We start from the raw sequence: 14,157 nt of genomic DNA, 5'->3' as shown, positions 1-14,157 counted from the left end.
GTTAGATTCCTTCAGTAGAGCAATGGCCCCACTTTTGACCTTGGAAGGAACTTGGGTTGAAAATTTGACGTTCTTACAGCAGCCTTTACTTTTCCTGAGCGAAGTCCCAGGAAGCACCGTAAACCCACCCTCATTGTCGGCCAGGACCGGAGCAAGGTCGTGGCCTCGGAAATGCCTGCAACTTCCCTTAAAACTTTACTAGAGTTGGCTTTTTTGGTGAAGTTCCTCCGGAGGCTACCAACACCTTCAAGGATGCCCGACTGTTTCTTTTCGGGTGGTGCGTTGTTAGCTATTCGGTGCACAGCCACGAGCAAATCATCTTATCCACTGATGGGACCAGGAGGCTGTATTTGGGAACATGCTGCAGCACTACTTCCACTTATCCACTGATGGGACCAGGAGGCTGTATTTGGGAACATGCTGCAGCACTACTTCCACTTCAGCAGGAACTGTTGCTTTGTCTAAATAGGTGACCGGAACACCACTGACTTCACCTATTGACTTCTTGGGAAGCTGTCCAGGTACTCGGTTCCAGATGAAATCCGTCGATAGCTGCGCTGTGCGTTTGAAGTGTCGCCATTGCCTCCAGCCAAACGAAACGTCCCACATCTATCAAAAGCGCAAGGTGCGAAGCCATTCCTTGAAGATTCTGACTTGTCTACAGCACTCCGCTTTATGGATTTTAGAAACCCTCCTCCAACGGCTAGCAGACGGGTCTAGAACGCCAAACATCGAAGACACATCGTGGGGGCACGTGTTCGTTCGTGTTCGCTTCGTATTGCCCCTTTCTTCAAGTCTCGTGTGTTCTTTGCTCTAACTTCCCAAAATCACGTGCAGAAACATTTTTTGCGACTTCTCGTCGAGGCACTGCATTATGTGGCAGCAATATCAGAGACTCAGCTCATTTTTCTGCATAACTAGAAATGACTCTGGACCGATTAGAATCATACGCGCTTGCACGAACCAACAGGTTAGCGTTAGGCAACGGTGGGCGCCTACCAGAATGGCGTCGTGGCTTGGAGCTTACTTATACTGTGCAGGTATACTGTGCAGGTATTGGCTTAGCCTGGAAAGTGTCACGTGCCCGGTGTGCCCGGTGTACCCTCTCCCCTCCCCCGAACGTTAAACGTGTCTAAGATGCCACCGCCTATTTTCCTACCCAACCCATCCTTTCGTCCCCGTCGAGTGCGTGCCTGCTGCCCCCTCTCCCTCTCCCCGCTCCGAAAAGAACTTTTGGCGTTCTTAATGCGCCTAAGGCCATAACAAAATTATATGGCATGCCATCATTAGTAGGCCTCAGTATGCTTACTATGCAATAGTATGCCTTGGCATGAATTAATACACCATCCAAGTATGCCTATTGCATATGTTCAGATAACTGATTTTCGCTGCTGTTTCCTCGCCCATGCAGCAAATGTCTTTGTCAACACTTTTTGTCCTTGTTGAGGGGGATGTTCAACTGAACCAAACCCTGGCCATCCTAAAACGATTAAGGTCATTGACTCTGGCTGCGGTTCATTAACCCGCTCGAACAACCACCCCGTTTCTAGCCAGTCTGTGACAGCCGCCTCAAAGTCAGCTGACGATGAACATTTCAGCACAAGTGAACATCAGAGCGTTTATAAAATGCTAGCCGAAGTTCTTGCGGGTCAAAAGAAAATAGCTCAACACTTAATTAAAATGAAAGTTTTCCACCAATCAATAGACACGAGCCTTGGGTAAATTGAGGTAAGAGTGGCCAATCTTGAATCATCGCCTCCTGAATCTAACAAAGGTGACGATCACCAATACAAGGTTGTTTCAGAAATCAACTCACTCACTCAAAAAGATTAATCCGCTTATTTCTAAAAGTGAAGATTTTGAAAATCGTTTACGCTGAAACAATCTTGTCTTACATGCCACCTCTGGAGCAGCTCAATGATAGAAAGATGCCACAGACTTGCAAGATTTCGTGAAGGCCGAGCTCCGTCTTGTTATGATGAAATTAGTAGACGTCCGTGAAAAAGTTTCCATCTTACAAAATAAATACAAATTAACAGTATGATAGCTGTTCCAGTGAAAACTTTTCGGTTCACGCGTGTTCTGTTCGGAAAAAATACGGGGTGCCACGGCCGCCTTTCATTCCGGTGGGCATGCTTTACGCTTGCGGTGTGACCATGCATTTATTATTAATGGTTGGTACGACTGGGACCACGAAACAAACTAGCTAATTGAAGTATCAGGCCGATCCAGCAATTCTGCGCGCAGCAGTACTGCTGCCAGCGCTCGCTGACGGTCAGCCCCTTCACGCGAAAATCTAAACATTTCAAATATTGATGCCAGAAGCCTAGTTAAGACTTCGTTTCCTTCATTTCGTCATGCTCTTCCCAACTTGTTGGTGTGACAGAAACTTGGCTACATTGTGATACATCTGATGCTGAAATAACTCTGCCATGTTTTCCTGTCCTTAGATCTGACTGAATTAATGGTAAATGAGGTGGCATGGCTATTGTTTTTCACTCTGACCTACAGCTATTCAACACCCAGGTGATATTGAAGGGGTAGGGTGTAAAGTGTACCTAGATAACGATTCTCTATATATTGGTACTGTTTACCGTCGTCCGTGTTCTTCGATTAGTGAACTACATAGCCTAAGTACTTTTTTTGTGAACATTAGCTGCATTCCCCTAATGTAGCTCTGTTACGAGATTTGAACACACCGGGCATTGCATGGCTATCCCTTTCAGTTTCAGTTTTGACCCTCTGTCTGTAGGGCACTGGTAAACTTATCCTTATCATGCAATCTCAGGCACATATAGTGGACAGTAACACCAGAGGTGCGTCAGTGTTAGATTTGGTTTTTATTAGTGAACATTTGGCTGAAATTAGCTATACGTGCGAAATTTTTTATGGTACATTTGATCCCAAAGTTGTTTATGTGTCTGTTGGGGTAAACGTTCCAAAAACGCATTTCCTTTCACATTTCGCCATTTTGCCCGCGCTGATGATGTGTCCAACAATGATCATTTAGCTGATTCCTTTACTATTTTTGAATAACTTTGAGTCTGATCGGATGCTAATGACAGCTACTAAACACATAGTAGAGTTTATTGAATTTAACAGCGCTCTATCTATGCCGCAACATGGTTTTAGAAAAGGCCTAAGCATGACTTCCCAACTCGTTGAGCTTGCCACTGATATAACTCCGTCCCTTGATATTGGTGTCCAAATTGATGCGTTATGAAATCTATAAAAAGCTTTCGACAAAGTTGTTTGCACTAAAGTCTTCCATAAACTTCATGACATCAAAACAAACCCGAATATTGTAAAATGGTTATTTAGTTTTCTCTCCCAACGTTATCAATATGTACTCTTCAACTCAAGGAAATCTCCGGCTGCAAATGTGCCATTTAGCGTACCGCGGGGCTCCGTACTCGGCCAACTTTCTTTTTCTGCTCTGCATAAATATATTGTCTTCTAATACGTCTTCATATATCCGCTTATATGCCGATGACTGTGTCATCTACCCCATCAATAAATCTCGCACTGATCATATCGCTCTCGACACTTTTTAGAGCTTTTGCAAATGGTGCCCACAGTGGCAGATGGCGTGAACTTCAGTAAAACTGTTCTTTTATCGTTTTCAAGACGTCAATCAATTTACGATTTCGCATACACTTTTCACAGCCACTCCTTAGACAGAGGTTATCAGGCTAAATATTTGGGAGTTGGCTTTTCGCACGACATGTCTTGGTCTTGACATATCAACCTAAAATTCAATAAGGCGCTTCGATGACTTGGTTACCTACAGCGCAGGCTACGTTCTGCCTCAATACACACCAAACTCTTAACCTACGAAACTCTTATCCGTCCGATTTTAGGGTATGCTTCAATCGTCTGGAATACTCATCGAAGGCATGATAAAAACGTTATAATCAGTACAAAATGAAAGTAGTTAGATTTATCTGCCGCCCGTTGTGATACAAATTTCTCACCTTCTTCAAGTCTTCCAGGCTTGTATGTAACCTGACTGCACGGACGTCATCACATCGAATGTTTAAAAATTTTGCACAATTTTGTAAATTCATCACGATGCACTTCACTTCATTATGGTGTAACAAGTCGTCTATCAAGCTTAACTTAAGCAAATGTAAATGTATGCGGGTATCACAGCGTACCAATACTACTAATCTGCATACATATTTCCTCAATAATAGCCCTCTCTCAGTTGTCTCATCGTACAAATACCTTCGACTAAACATCACCAGCAACCTTTCCTGGCACATGCATGTAGACATTATATGTAGCAATGCCAATCGCATGTTGGGCTATTTGCGCCGAAACTTCTCATCCACACCATCATCACTGAAACTCTCTACAAAACATTAGTTCGCTCCAAACTAGAATACGCATGCGCCATTTGGGACCCGGCTAACATTACATTCATAAACAGCTTAGAAGCCATTCAAAATCGTGCAGTACGTTTCATCTTATCAAACTACTCCCGATATGCTAGCGCTACCTCAATGAAAACAACACTTAAAGGGACACTAAAGGGAAAAATGATTTCTTCTGCATCAGTAAATTACCTTTCTACAACACCAAAAACACCACTCTTACAGCTATAAGATGTTTGGTAAGCCAGAAAAAGCGCAAGAGCGAAATGCTGGTGGCGACGCCTACTCTTGTTCCCGCACCTGGGGGCTGTGACATCTTGAATTTTGATGGCATCTTCTAGGGCCTTCTACTCATATATAAAACGGTAGAGATTGACTACATTGCGTTCTAAAGGAACCAAATATTAAACATGGCAAAATTATGGAACCATTATTAGGCCAACCCGGCCCAAATGCGAAAAGATACTTTGACATCCCTGATGTCACGCTGACGTACCGGCTCTGGGGTTTCGGCGTGAAATTCAAATACCGATACTTGGACCTTCATTTTGTCATCTAATAATCAAACCATTATTTTGAAATGAGTGCCTGCAGGGTTCTCAAACAATGCTTAATTTGTCCAAACTGATTTATTGTTTCGCTTTAGTGTCTCTTTAACTTGCCAGAACTTTCATTCTGTCGTAGATGCTTCCGCCTATCGCTCTTCTATAATATCTACTACCACAACCCTTTGTTGAAAGAACAGCTTATCACCTAACCATCATACATATCTCGCTCTGAGCACAGTTTCTTCACATACTAACCTTTGTACTAATGCATTCATCCCTAGCGCAAGCAAAGATTGGAACCACCTTCCCGCCACCGTCGCAGCCATATCCTGGATGCCGACACCTTCAAAACCAGCATTCATGAAACGCCACGTTGAATATGTCTTTGTATCTCGCACAATTTCTTTATGTTCACCCACTCCTTTCTGTGATGCCTTCGGGCCTTGAAAGTATCTTAAAATTAAATAAATAAATAAATAAATAAATAAATAAATAAATAAATAAATAGTTTACATTACTTTTTCGGCAGCTTCAACAACTAGACAGCAGAAGAATCTTAATATGCTGTCACATACTTCTCGTATAAACACGCTTATGAATATTTTTTCCCCGATGCCATTCAGCGGCGCAATGATTTGCCTGGAAATGTTCGCGAATTGCCCTTAAATGAATTTCCAGCAGCTATTGAAGGCTTTTATTATCATGTAGTACTTATTGCTTTATCTTGTAACTCCCTAATATTATAGCCCAAATTGTACTGCAGTATACACAAATTAAATAAATAAATATAATATAATATCAGCTGGAAGATAAGTGATTACATGAGGGTTTAACGGTAGCTCCTTTCTCAAAGTTGTCTAATGAGCTTATACTTAGCAAATAAAAAATTAAATATATAAAAAACAACGTTTTCGCTTTTCTCAAGACGATGAATGCTGCGCATGGTTCAAGAACAAGTTCGAAAACGCTTTCAGTCGCATCAAGGAGTGTCCACTCAAGAGCAATAAAGTCTTACTAGAAAAAAAATTATAATATTGAGTGCAATTGCTTGTCTGACCGAGAATTGTGAAAGATAGAGAAATAAAGTACGACAAAATATAATTGACGGCTAAACTAAACTTAAAAATTAATTAAAGATCGATATAAGCTGTAGCACTGCCATTTGGCTCTTGTCAGAACAGAGCGAACCATATTCCCTCTCATTTTAGATATGCGTCTTGGGATTCGACGTGACCTTAAAGTTTAGCATTGCCATTTGTTGGGCGTGTTGGTAAATTGAAAGCATATTTAGCGCCAGCAAACAAGGACGGAATGGAGACGACAACACAATGCGCTAAAGTTTACTTCGCAAAATAAGACCTATTTATTACGTGAAAGCTGTTACACATATCGACCTGTTCAACGAGTGGAGTGGCAAATTTCTGCGACGAGCGGCCACGACGCACCGCATGCCACTTGACCAGAACACTTATTACGCCGCACACCGGAAGGCCAAATGTGAGAGCAATAACGTGATTTGACGTGCGGGCGTAAGGCTACAAGTTCTGGCTCTAAGCGTATAGGATACGAAATAATCTTGTAAAAGGCTACGCGGTCTTGTACACAAGGAATTACCTGTAATCCATTACGCCTTTTTTTTGCAGTAGCCTGGTAAGTTGGCGATTACTTTGTTTAGTCGGTAAAGCTCACTGAAATTCAATTACTTTTTTTCAATAACCAATTACATATAACCAGTTATATTTTTGTCGAAGCAAGTATAACAAGCGACGCGACTATCAGCACTTAAATTTGGCGGGAGCTACAGTGTCCAAAGCGGTGAAAACATTTACATGCCCTACCTCATTCCACGAATCAGCGCACAGCAGCCTTGATCACCTACACATGACAGGTTTGTTGGTTTGCCCCCTCCTCTTGGAAGACCGAATTAATGTTTTTTTCTTTTGTAGTCCCCGCCCCTCTCTCTCCTTCTCCTGGACGCGCTTCTAAGCGGCCATCATAGGCACTAGAAGTTTCTGCTTAATTCATCGCTTAGTGCAATCTGTCTTCCCTGATGCAGACAGAAGTATGTGGCCGTTAAGCGAATGCGTTGTTATTTGATTGGTATATACTCGACTCATGAACACATGCTTTCGAGATTATGACCCAAGAACATCATTATTGGGGCTCAATAATATGAAGTTTTATATTAGATTACACATTTGGCCTCTCTTTCAAGAAACGTGAAGCTCTACTGGCGACCAGTAGAGATAGTCGTTTAAGTCTACATGGCTACCGAATGAAGGGCACCGACAGGGGGGTCCACGGGTTGTTGATCAACACGCGTGGACCGCCGCATCTCGAAACGCCGCTTCTCTGGCTCAATAGTGATTGCCACTTCCGACGCTGATGCCGGGAGATCACCCAATACGATTATTCAGTTTTTCACAGGCCCTGTCACGAGCGCATTTCGCCTACAACCCCAGCAACAATAAATTGCTGTGCTTCACAGAGAACCCAGAGCCGGGCATCGCGGCATTGTGTAACCTCAGTATTTCGAGCAAGGTGTTCGTACGTCCATACAAAGCATTTCTCTCCAGTCCGCACACTGAATGAGTCTTTAGTGTAGCTACCAGATGTATTCACAAGCAAAGGAGGAAAGAGTACCGAATAAAGTCTTGAAAGCAATTCTCAAGGAAGATAAAGAACGTGTGAAGTGCTGCACAGGACGCAAGAGCCAGCTCAGCTCGTTCCACTTACTGAACTTGTGCAATGTTAATCAAAGTGGGGAGGAAAGTAAAGCTAAAGTAATCGACTACATTCCACTAATTACTCAGTTACTTTCATGGGGCAATAAATGGTAACCGCAATGAATAAAATTTTTTTAAAGTCATTGTAACTGGTTACTATTTTTCTGTGACGTGTCTGACGTGTGAAGTCTGAGAAGGCGTCGCGGGTCAAAAACAACCTTCCTGCGGAGCACACAGAACGATACATTTATGACCGCAGTGCTTGCGAAACATCCGTAACATTGGCTCTTATAAGTGCGAATGGAATGGAGTACAACTTGCACAGCTTGCTCTCATTCTAGCAAGCTCATTGCACGCGGTCGTTTCTACTACAGAACGTAAAAACAGTGGCAAACCTTGCGGCAAGTTGGCCAACCGAACGCGTCTAACAAGTTTTCGACAGACTTGTAATGTTTCCAACAGATTCCCTCAACACTTCCACTGGTTCTGATAGTCGGAGCAGTCATCTCTCACGTGCATTCGATGTCGTAGTCGTATCGGACGTCTCACGGATGTTGGAATTTCATGTAACCTGATAACGTCTGTCAGAAACTTGCAGGATGCGGTTGTTGGTACACGACAGAGGGTGCGAAATATAGCCCGCGGAATTGTGCCACGTTGGAATGCTAATAGCACGTTCCTTCGACACAGTTCGCAACAATTCAAAAATTCCGGAGAGGCTTCTCCCAGGCGCGTCGTTGCTCGTATCAGACGCCGCGTCCGTCGAGGAAGGAATAGCTTTAGGTGGGAGCGTGACGTGGCACAACTGAAGCCAGGTAATTTCGTCCCAACACGTGATCATGTCCAAGTAAGCTTGACCGCCTCCCACCGCCTCTTTCAGCAGGCTCTGCCGAAAAGAACATCTGCGAAAGCAACGTGCGGCTGGCATGCACCCGCACGTTTCAACGAATAAGTGCGTACGTTATAAGAAGCGACCAAAGTACCCGAAAAAGTGTGCGCCAAATAGAACGGCTCCAAATACACTGGGATGAGTACGCGAAGCGCAGGGTGACGTGTTGGACCGAGTTTTGCAGAAAAGGGGAGACTAATGAAGCCGAGTAAGAGGATTCCTTTCGCTCGATTCTAAAGTCTTTTTTATCCCACACCGTCAATAACGGACAACGATGCATATATATATATATATATATATATATATATATATATATATATATATATATATATATATATATATATATATTGACAGGTGTACTTATCTTTATCGGGCAACCACATTTCGCCGCCTAACAAATGCAATCGCACAGCGTGGGACGCGCCTGCATGTATCCGAAGTTTCTGGAAAGTTATCGAAGCTTCTATCCGCTGTGTGTTTTCGCCGAACCTTATGTTATCTGATTTCATCACCTGACGCGAATGGTGTAGAACTTTGTGGAAGGCACGCGGGTCCGAACGATTAGTCTGGAACATTCGACGACTGCTCTATAAAAGCCGACGCGCTTGACCCGCTGTTCAGATTTCCGACGATCGCCGACCGTGTTCGCCGTTATCGTTGTGCTATAAGGGTAGCCTGTTTTGTGGGCACAGGTTCGCCCAATAAAAGTTAGTTTCGTCGTTCACAGTATTGCTACTGTAATTCAACGTCACCACCACGTGACATCTGGTGGAAGTGCTTTACGTTCATGTACCGGACGCCCCCGACAAGCCGTAATTCAAGCCCGGACCGCAAAGGCAACACCAGCGCCGTCCCGGAACATCGAGCAAGCCGCCGTCTTCAACAGCTGCCCCCGCAGCACGGACTTCTACCTGAGACCAAGAAGATTGTGTCCAAGGCAACTCCAATGGCAGCCCCAGCGTCCTCCATCGTGCTGCAGCAGCCCAGGGAACCACCGACGTTTCGGGGTTCCACATTTGAGGACCCGGAAAGCTGGCTGGAAACGTATGAGAGGGTCGCTACGTTTAACAGCTGGGCAAGCGACGACAAGCTGCGACATGTTTATTTCGCATTAGAGGACGCCGCCAGGACGTAGTTCGAGAATCGAGAAGCCACCTTGACGACGTGGGACCTGTTCCGAAGCGGCTTTCTGCAAACATATACAAGCGTCGTGCGAAAAGAGCGAGCCCAAACTCTACTGGAGACCAGAGCGCAGCTGCCGAATGAGACGATCGCGATCTTCACTGAGGAAATGAACCGTCTGTTCCGCCACGCCGATCCGGAAATGTCCGAGGAGAAGAAAGTCCGCCTGCTGATGCGTGGTGTAAAGGAGGAACTTTTCGGCGCAATGATACGGAGCCCACCGACGACGGTAGAAGAGTTCCTTCGCGAGGCCACCAGCATTGAGAAGACACTCGAAATGCGGAACCGGCAATTCAACCGCCGCAGGAGCTCGACAAACTACGCCGGAGTTCAGTCACTGGCCACCGACAACCTGCGCGAGACCACCAGGGCAATCGTACGAGAGGAGCTTCAAAGGATCTTCCCTTCATCGCAACCTCAAGTGGCCACAGTCGCCGAAACTGTCAAAGAAGAAGTTCAGCGATCGCTCGGAGTTCCCGAGTTACAACCACAGTCATCGCAGCCCCAGCCAGAAGCGATGACCTACGCCGCCGTCGCCCGCCGTCAAGGTCCCCCTCCACGACCGCGCCAGGGCCCTGCAACGCCGCAATCTGTCGACCACCGCCGCCACCGCCAGCACGCCCACCCGTCGCCCAGCGCAGCTACCCGAGGAAGACAGACATTTGGCGAGCCCCCGACCACCGCCCGCTCTGCTATCACTGCGGAGAAGCCGGCCATGTGTATCGCCGATGCCCATACCGCGACTTGGTACTGATAGGGTTCGCCGTCAACGCGCCGCGTCCACAGCTTGGAGAGCGTCCACGTGACATCGCCGACTACCTTGCCGCTACTCAATGGAGCCCTCGACGACCGTCCCGTTCGCCGTCACCAGGCCGCTACCTGTCGCCGCAGCGCCGACCATACACCGGCCCAGCCCGGGGCCACTCTGCGAGCCCGTATCCGGAAAACTAAAAGCAGCAACCGATGGAGGTGCGGTTGCGGTTCGTCGAATTGAAGAAGATCCTCCGCTGCCGACGAAGACGACGAAGAAACCATCTCGACGACCTAATGACGACACGCCGCCGTCCCGACGAAGTCAGGAAGCGAAGACTACGCCGACGAAAGACGGCTTGACCACGCGACGTTCCAGCTTCAGTTCAACACGACGCAGCCATGATCCGACGCCAAGACCCAACTGCAAAGCCAGACAAGTCACAGGAGGACAACTGCCTACCATCCACAGACGAATGGTCTCCCGGAGCGCCTGAACAAGACCCTCGCCGACATGCTAGCAATGTATTGACACGTGTACTTATCTTTCTCGGGCAACCACGTTTCGCCGCCTAACAAATGCAATCGCACAGCGCTGGACGCGCCTGCATGTATCCGAAGTTTCTGGAAAGTTATCGATGCTTCTATCCGCACTCTGTTGTCGCCGAACCTTATGTTATCTGATTTCATCGCCTGACGCGAATGGTGCAGAACTTTGTGGAAGGCACGCGGGTCCGAACGATTAGTCTTGTTGCGATTCGCCTGCGACACGTGGTTTTGCCGGCGCGACTGCGGCGGGGCGGCAGACATTTTTGGCCCGATCGTCGTCGCCGCAACGCTCATCGCCAGGTGTTTCCAAGCGCGACTGCGGCGATGCGACCGCATAGGGATCATCCTCGCATTCCAGTCATTGTGCCCGAAACAGGCGATGCCAAAGCAGGGACCATCCTCTCATTCCAGTCATTGTGCCCGAAACAGGCGATGCCAAAGCAGGGACCATCCTCTCATTCCAGTCATTGTGCCCGAAACAGGCGATGCCAAAGCAGGGACCATCCTCTCATTACAGTCATTGTGCCCGACCGGCAGCGCTACAACAGGGTGCTACGAGATCGTGCTCGACAGGGTGCTACGAGATCGTGCTCGACATGGTGCTACGGCAGCGCTACGACAGTGTGCGTCACCATTAGCCCATTGTACATTCACGTGCTCGTCTTTTGAGGGGTTCCTTCTTGCCCTCAACTGCGAGAGTATAAAAACAGCTGCCCCCGGACGCCAAAAGGAGGGCTCCGATTTCTTCTGTTGAGTGAAGTGCTCTCCCGTCTCTCTACTTCGGTCAAACCTGACCGCCAACTCTTTGCGATGTTAAAATAAACAAGTTGTTTCGTTGTTACCAGTCGACTCATGCTTTGCCGGGACCTTCGGATGCTTCCCGTTGTACCCCAGGCCGCCAGGCCAACGCTACCCTTGGGGCTTGCGACCCAGGTACAACCACGGGCGTCAGCGCCGAGTTCCCAACAGATCGTACCAGCGGTGCGATCCCAAACATCTGGTTGGCAGCGGTGAGATCGCCTACGACTTCAAATAACTGTCTGCCAGCGGTGAGATCGCGACAACGGAGGCCAGCAGCGAAGAGATGCAGTTGACTGTATGCTGAGCAGCTCAACGACGATCCGGGAGCAGTGCAACGAGCCCTGTGTGACGACTGGTTGCCTGCAGCGGAACGACTGCGCGGAATTCCTGCCTGCGAGGTTTGGTGAGTGCGGGACTTTCTTCTTCTGAGCTTTGCCAGGCTTTTGTTAGTGTTAGAAACAGAGCTGGTAATTGTGGTTGTCGTTGCTGCCGGGTTAGTTGCGGCAAGACAATAGTAAGCAGTAGAGAAAGCAGCATTCAGAGCAGCCATGGATTTGAAGTCGTTGCGCAAACCGAAATTGTTGGAGCTTGCAAGAGAGTTGGGTCTGGATGTCTCAGACAAACTCAGAAAACCAGAACTGCTAAAGGCTATTCTTGAGTTAGAGGCTGAGGATGACGAGCTGTCGGAATGCCTTGAGACTATTGAGGACAGGTCAAAAAGACAGGAGCGCGAACTTAAAGAGCAAAAAGAGAAACAGGAGCGCGAACTTAAAGAGCAAAAAGAGAAACAGGAGCGCGAACTTAAAGAGCAGAAAGAAAAAGAAGAGCGTGACCGTCAACACGCTTTGGAAATGAAGCGTCTTGAGGTAGAGATGGAACGCGCTCGTAATGGAAGTCAGGCACACGGTGCAGGAGAACGCGTATTGTTCAAAATGACTGACCTGATGCGGCCGTTTAAGCTTGGAGAGGACATTGGTTTGTTCCTGGTTAACTTTGAGCGAACGTGCGAGAAGCAGGGGTTCTCTCGGGAAACGTGGCCACAGCGCTTGCTCACTTTGTTACCCGGCGAGGCGGCCGACGTAGTCGCTCGCTTGGATAGAGAGGAGGCAGAGGATTTCGACAAAGTAAAATCGAGTCTGCTAAAAAAGTACCGGCTGTCTGCGGAAGCGTTCCGTCGGAAGTTTCGGGAAAATGAGAAAGGCAAAAGTGAGTCATATACAGAGTTTGCGTATAGGCTTATGTCGAACATGCAGGAGTGGCTCAAAGAAGAGAAAGCGTTTGGTGACCACGATAAAGTTCTGCAGTGTTTCGGGCTAGAACAGTTTTATAGTCGGTTACCGGAGAACGTGCGATACTGGGTCTTGGATAGGCCAGACGTTTGTACGGTGGCTAAAGCCGCTGAGCTAGCCGAGGAGTTTGTGACGCGTCGGGCTCGCGGAGCTAAGGACGGTCAAAAGGGTGAATTTGGCTCGAAGTTCGAGAGGCCGAAGTTCACACCCATGAGAGCAAAGGGGAACACGCGTAGTGCGGATGCGAGTGGAAGCAGTGCGACCGAACCTAAGGAGACGGCGGCAGCCGAAGCCGAACGCAGAAAGCGGTTCGAGATGAGGAGAGCGGGCGTTTGTTATACGTGCCAGAAGCCGGGTCACTTTTCGGCGCAGTGTCCGGAAACAACACCAAAAGTTGTGTTTTTTTCAATAGGCAGCACTGACGAGAACATGAAGCTTCTCGAGCCTTACATGCGAGACCTCCTCGTGAACGGGAAAGAGTGCCGAGTGCTTCGCGATTCCGCAGCTACGATGGATGTAGTTCACCCATCTTACGTAGAACCCCATATGTTCACGGGCGAGTGCGCGTGGATCAAGCAAGCCGTGGAAGCTCATAGCGTGTGTCTGCCAGTAGCAAAGGTGCTTATTGAAGGACCTTTCGGAGCGCTTGAGACGGAGGCGGCAGTGTCATCTATGCTGCCACCCCAGTACCCGTACCTATTTTCAAACAGGTCCGATCACCTCCTGCGCGAGAAGGGGCTTTTGTTTGGTGAAGCTAGTGTTCAGGCCTTAACCAGATCGAAGGTTCGGGAGCTCGCTGCAAAGGCGGTAGTTGCGGGGCCGACGTTATCAAACAACGAAAAAGGGTCAGAGGCGCAGCAAGCTGATATTCCGAGCACGCCCGAACTGAATAAACTTGAGTCTGTAACGTTAAAGGCGCCAGATACTGGAGAGGAAACGCCCGACGCGGGAAAGTTAGAAGAGCTATCTACTGATTTGCTCATCGCGCCTACGTCAGACGGACTTGATAGGTTGCTAAAAGTCAGCCGGACGGCTTTGATAGCCGAG

At 47.6% G+C, this 14,157-nt stretch overlaps 1 protein-coding gene across 3 annotated transcripts in view; it reads right to left on the bottom strand.

The window, feature by feature from the left end:
* Positions 1 to 14,157, bottom strand: part of LOC142587611 (uncharacterized) — an 88,802-nt gene that overhangs the window by 59,066 nt on the left and 15,579 nt on the right. The window lies entirely within an intron of this gene.

The sequence above is a fragment of the Dermacentor variabilis genome, chromosome 7 (genome assembly GCF_050947875.1).
Source record: "Dermacentor variabilis isolate Ectoservices chromosome 7, ASM5094787v1, whole genome shotgun sequence".
NCBI lineage: Eukaryota > Metazoa > Arthropoda > Arachnida > Ixodida > Ixodidae > Dermacentor > Dermacentor variabilis.
The sequence above is the reverse complement of the archived record's forward strand: the minus strand, read 5'-3'. Positions and strand labels throughout refer to the sequence as shown.